Source organism: Limulus polyphemus, unplaced genomic scaffold (genome assembly GCF_000517525.1).
Source record: "Limulus polyphemus unplaced genomic scaffold, Limulus_polyphemus-2.1.2 Scaffold4223, whole genome shotgun sequence".
Classification (NCBI taxonomy): domain Eukaryota; kingdom Metazoa; phylum Arthropoda; class Merostomata; order Xiphosura; family Limulidae; genus Limulus; species Limulus polyphemus.
In genome coordinates this window covers 62735-69586 of record NW_013669833.1, presented here as the reverse complement: position 1 = coordinate 69586, position 6852 = coordinate 62735, and the positions used below count along the sequence as shown (strand labels likewise).

Sequence of the window (6852 nt, the reverse complement as noted above, 5' to 3'; positions counted from 1 at the left end):
CACGACCCTCAGATTGTGAGTCGAGCGCCTTATCCACCTGGCCATGCCAGGCACTCATCATTTAATGACAACGCGTTTTTGAGAGTAATTTTCTTGTGAGTAGAAATGTACTTGTTGTAGTAACTAACACAATATATTCCGTTATTAAAATTCAGTTTTTATATTTTGAGAAAACTCAGATGTTTTTGTTAGTATAATCACTTCTAAATTAAAGGTTCGTGATTATATGTATCAATCTAAGACACTTTCGGACTAACTGGACAACCATCTTTATTAATTTTAGAAAGTCAATACATGACAACAAGAATGGGGAACACTTAGTTATATTTTATGATACTCAATTTTAGTTAATAAAAATACATTTTTTAATTTCAGTAAATATCTGTTGTTTTTACATTCTCTAAGTTTAGTTGGATCTATATATAATTTCATAATTTTAGTTTTATCACTTAAAATTTCTTTAACTTCGTTAATGTAATCGGTTTCATGTTATTGTTTTCTTAGTGAATATCAACACAGTGGGGTATCTACATTCTGTATACCGTAGGGAATAGATACACAGATCTTAGTTTTGGAAGTCTGTAGAGTTACCGCTAATCCACCGGGGAACAGTTTTATTTAAATAACACTATTTCCTTTATCAAGTTTTTATATCTTCATTTGTACTTAATTTTTTCTATATAGCCTGAAATTACTCATTTCTTTTAGTACGTTTTATCCCATTTACAATCATTAAAAGATGTTAAAGCAGTGCCGCTTATTTGAATACTCATGGCGTTAAAAGATTCGTTGTTTGTCCACCAGATTGTTGTTTAGACAACTGCTGAAGGAACTGTTCAATATTCAATAGATAGTCCTCATATTTAAGTCTTTTTCTTGTAATGGTAAATTTTAAATCACGAGTCACGCTTTTTTTTTTTTTGTCATTCAAAATATAATTATAAAAATTAAAAATTACTTTATCTGGATGAAGCACGTCGGTAATCGATAATGTTTAACTATCTTATTAGCATTTTCTGAAACTATGGCTTAATATAAGTGTCACGCTGTTATTATTGTGTTAGTTTTTGAATATCTCGCAAAGCCACTCGAGGGCTAGCTGCTCTAGCTATTCCTAATTTAGCAGTGTAAGACTAGAAAGAAGGCAGCTCGTCATCTTCATCCACCTCCAGCTATTGGGCTTTTTTTTTTTTACCAAAGACTAGTGGGATAGGTCGTGACATTACTACGCCCCCATAGCTTAAAGGGCGAGCATGTTCTGTGACGAGTCGAGTACCCCAATCACCAAATAACACTTATTATGAGAAACTCTTTCGAACCAAGTCGCAGAAACCTTGTATAGCAGGGATCTGTCTATACAACGGAATACGTTATTCATTACTCTTGAATGCCTTTGGCTAAGTACTTATACCATCAAAATGTAGGTTAAAAATGTTAACATATACAGATGACAACAATTAACTAGTTTTCCTATAAATTATAATGAATGTTAAACTTACTTCAATTGCTTCTCAGTAAAAGGTTATAGAATCTGTTTATGTCATTCCAGACATAAAGTGTGGAAGTGTAACATTAATAACCTGTATTTAATTGTGGGAGCTAATGTTAGCGCTCTTGTTAAACATAATAAAAGTTTAGAGGGAAATGTATGAAAGTTTGATTGCTTGTTGTTCAACCCCAATGTTTCCAGCCCCCAGAGCTGAACTAAATCAATGATAGATTGTGAGGTGAAACATTAGTAAAGTCGTACAAAAAGTTGCGAAATATAGATCTGTACCTAATATATGATTTTGTACTCTTTAAATATGCTGTTAAAGATATCGTGTATAAATAACAAATGTCCCAAGTGCTTCATAATAAAAAGTTTTCGATAATGTTTACATTTTCTGCAATGTTTTAATTTTTACGGCACGATCCATAATTTCCCCGAAAGAGGGCCAAAGGCCGCCTGGAGGGGTGACCTGTTTTAATCAATCGCACCGCTCTACAGTAGTATGTTGTCTGTCAGTCAGGCAGTAGACACTACATTGACGTCACATAAGGTACTCTTAACGTTGCAATTTGTACTGCGTGACGTCAGTGAAACGCGCGCACTCTGTAGGCTACAATATAGCATGACAAAAGAACGTAAAAAAGCAAGAAATAAAAATAGTTGTTACTCTTAATTTTGGTTTTAACTACTCTTGAAACAGAACACTAGTTTTAGGTTGATATTCAAACTCAGTCTTGCCTTCTGTTCTAGAGCTTCTGTATACATTTTAATAAAATACGTGTCTACCTAGGTTGTAGGTGCTTAATCCTCTTTATATTCAGAACTTTCTAACCAACATGTTTCATGAGTAAGTGTTCCATTTGTTGCTTTAATATAATAACAGGTTACAGACATTTCCATTCCACAGATCAGTGTGTTTATTCCACCAGATGTAGAATGCAGGTGCTCGTGTGCTTCATGTATAGATATACTACCGTTTAAATTAACTACAGTTCTAACAACAAGTAGTCACACACTCTCTGCTTTCCATTACTTATATCGCTTTGAATACAGAGCATTTTATATGAAATGTTACATTAACAGACTCTGATGTAAGCAGTATTCACTGTGAAAAATGCAACATTTAATACTGGATATACATTTTCATTTGAAATAAAAAAAGTAAATTAAACAGGATGATTCAGAAATCCATTCACAAGTAAACAATTTATAAATAGTTATAATAAAATAACTGCTAGCAGTATGAATTGATAGTTTGCGGCTAACCCAATACTCAAAATCATTTTGATCCAGATTGAGTATTCATAATAGAGTCAACCTTTGGAAATGGGTAGGCATCCTTCTTTGTGACTTTATTAACCCTCTGGCAGTTCATGCAAAACCTTGAAGATACACCCTTCTTCTTCACAAGTGCTGTAGATTATGACCAACATCTAGTACTTAGTTCTATGACTCCCTGTTCCTTCATGGTTTCTATCTCTTTGAAAACTTCAGCCTGGTTTGCTAGTGGGAGTTGTGCGACTAACTGACATAATGAGGCTGTATCTCCAGTACTAACCTTATGAGATATTCTAAGTATTCTGATAGTCTATAAGTAAGTCACATAATCTATGGCACTGATCAGTTGTGAGACCACCACAGCTCTTGAAAGGAAGTAGTAAGCTGACCTTATGTGAAGTTTTGATATCAGATTTTCTACATCTAGCATCAAAGATGCCTACTTCTGATGTTCTTTGATGTGGAAGTACTACATGTACATCTTCACATCTTGTCATGTCCAATCCAGACTTGATTAGAATTTTATGGTTTATTGTATTTATGGCCCTAATAATATCTTTATTCTTCAGATCCACAAGAGTTCTTCTAACCACCAATCCCTGGAGTATTTGGTTCTAACAAGTTCTGGTATGAATATTTCCTTTCTTGGTGATGCATTAGTTACTCTTCTTATTTTCACTAGAGCTAGGAAGTTCAACTGATTAATTGATATAATACATTACTATGAGCAGCAATTATATCAATTAGTGTCAAGTAAACTAATCAATTAAATGAATTATGATTAAATTTATTAATCAAAATGTGTTTTAAATTATTCTAACAACTGATTAATCAAAATTCTAATCAGTTCACAAAAATAACCAACTAATCAAAATTATAGTTTCCGATTATCCCAACAATCAAAATTACGATTAAATTGACTGCAACAAAAATAATCAAACCTAGAGTTACATATTATTACTATTTTCGATTATTTCAATTATCTAAGTAATTAAAATATTGCTATTATGTTTCTTTGTTGTTAAGCACAAAGCTAAATAATGGGCTGTTTGTATTCTGCCCAATTTTAGCTTTATAAGTTTTATTATCCTTCAAGTTTGTTCACTTTTGGTGATAGAGGAGTTGGGGCCTCATGATTCAAAGGTTTAGGGTTCGATTCCCATTGAAACCAAATTTGGTTGCCTTGTATCTATTATGAAAAAATTACTAAGGCTATCTGCCAGTCACTAATTTTGAACTAATTATAACTAGAGAGAAGGCAACTGGCCACTAGGACCTGTCACCAACTTTTTTGGCCCATTGGATAGAGAGCTTGACTAAAAATTTGTGGGTTCAAATCAAGTCTTTGAACATGCTCTCCCTTTCAGCAATGGGGGTGTTGTAATGTGACACTCAATCCTATTCTTATTCGTTGATAGGGAGCAATTCAAAAGAGGTGGTGGTGAGTGGTGATGACTAGCTGTTTTCCATCTAGTCTAACACTTCTAAATTAGGGACAGTTAGTACAGATAGCCCTTGAGTAACTTTGCATAAAATTCAACAAAACAAATAAAAGAAACAAAACTTTGAACTACTGAAAAGGAAAGGCATCTGTTTGGCAACCACATCAACTTTGTTATTCTTATACTGCTTATTAGAGGGAATGAAATTAGCTGGAAATAACTGCTGCCAACTTTTTATGGGTCAGGAGAGACCACTGATAAATTGGTCAGCAAATACCATTAATTGCCCAGCTCTAGTTGTCACTGGAAGTTCAACTTCTGGTTTAGTACTTGTTATATATATTTACACAAGGATTTCTTGGTCACAGACTGTGAAGCTATTTGATGCTAGCCTAACCTTACATCTATGTCTCAGCATGAAGACAGTTTCTAATATGTATTATTCTGGAATGTCAATTACCCACACCTAATGAGGTGTAAAGAATCTTTCTGCAGTAAGGGTAACTTTCAACTTTTCAATTGGTGGAACTTTATGTACACATTCTGGAGAACAAGCATGGATCAACATATTGCAAGGATACCTGTCAATAAACCCACTGACCTGTGGACTCTTTAAATAATAAACGTTTTATGTCATTCATGGCAGATGTAGTCCTCTTAAGCTGAACTTTGCACCAAACGTCCAGCAAATTCCTATTTTCAATATCTGGTTAGCTCCTGGTTGATTTTTAACCTGTTTGACCTCCAAAACTCATTCTTAGGATATTGTCTCTTTGGTATTTTAACAGCTGTTGATTCCTCATAGTCTTGGTTGTAATAGCCATGTTTCCCACATTTATAACAGTTCCCATTTTCTGGCATCCTTTGGAAGGAGTTCCTATTTCGAAGAAGCTTTTGTCTACAATTCTTGGCAATGTATCCTTTCAAGTTACACTTTAAACATCTATTGTCTTGTGGTTTACTTCTACCAATCTATGTCACTAGTTGACTAACTGATAATGTAAGTTCTCCTAGAGTTTTGTCAAGTAGAGTTGAGGTTTTAATACTACTTGATCTGATCAGTCGATAACATTTATATGGTGTCTTTAGTTGCTTATCAGCGACTTTAACGGATTCAAGTTCCACTGACGAGTGGACAGCACTTCCTTTAAAGTTGTACACCTACTTTATTTCAGCTTAATTCTCATAACATCATCTGTTATAGCAACTATAAATTAATCATGTGCCATCAAATCTAACAATTCATATAGAGACTCTGGGTAAGATAATTGGGAAAGCCACTTCAAATCTTCTGAAAGTTAAACTGACTCTTCTTTCCTCTGTATCTTCACTATGGATACTTCTTTCTGGTATGCCGCTCCAAACCACTAGATAAGGCAGTTACAAATGCATAATAATTGTCATGGCTATCAGCAAGAATGTTGCTTAATGTCATTAGAGTTGGTTTCTTTAAATATGTAGCAAGATGAATAGTCAGTTCATCACTATTACACTCATTAACACTGGAAAGTATTTTGAATTGAGCCTGATAAACCTCTTATGATACCTTTTCACCATAGTTCATTGGTTTCTTAATTGGAAGATGTTGCTGAACTGGCCACCTGATTTGGTAGGATCGTGGCTGAAGTAGTCCAGGAAGGTACTGAAGTCACAGATGGCACAATAGTAGTGATAACAGGTGTAGACCAGACAGGTTCTCCTATTCCATATTTAATATTAAATGGTGTTTTGTGTTGGAAACCTTGAGCAGATATAAAAATAGGTGTGACTGGGTAGATCTTTCCATTTACCAACTCTTTTTCCAAATGCTTCATTCTGTCATTACATCCTTTCTGTAGTTCATTGATGTCTCACTGTATTTTGTTGATGGGCCTGGCATGGCTAAATGGTTAGGGAGCTCAACTCCAAATCTAAGGGTTGCAAGTTCGAATCCCCATTCCACTAAACATGCTCACCCTTTCAGCCATGGGGGTGTTATAATGTTAGGGTCAATCCCACTATTCATTGGTAAAAGAGTAGCCCAAGAGTTGGCAGTGGGTGGTGATGACTAGCTGCCTTCCCTCTAGTCTTACACTGCTAAAATAGGAACGGCTAGCACAGATAGCCCTCGTGTAGCTTTGTGCAAAATCCAAAACACAAACAATTTTGTTGATACCATTTTGTTCTTCGTCAACTTTGTCATTATGGCCTTTCTAAACTTGGTTGATGTATTTCTGTACTTCTTCAATCTTGTTATTGAAATTCCTTTGTTCAAGTTCAGTAGTTTTATTGTTCATGTCTTTAATGAGATGTATTTCTGTACTTCTTCAATCTTGTTATTGAAATCCCTTTGTACAACTTCAGTAGTTTTATTGTTCATGTCTTTAATGAGATGTATTTCTGTACTTCTTCAATCTTGTTATTGAAATCCCTTTGTACAACTTCAGTAGTTTTATTGTTCATGTCTTTAATGAGATGTATTTCTGTACTTCTTCAATCTTGTTATTGAAATCCCTTTGTACAACTTCAGTAGTTTTATTGTTCATGTCTTTAATGAGATGTATTTCTGTACTTCTTCAATCTTGTTATTGAAATCCCTTTGTACAACTTCAGTAGTTTTATTGTTCATGTCTTTAATGAGATGTATTTTTGTTCTTAATT

The 6852-nt window shown here is 34.3% G+C and overlaps 1 protein-coding gene across 1 annotated transcript in view; it reads right to left on the bottom strand.

Moving 5' to 3' along the window:
• Positions 1–6852, bottom strand: part of LOC106470798 — a 25251-nt gene that overhangs the window by 11100 nt on the left and 7299 nt on the right. The window lies entirely within an intron of this gene.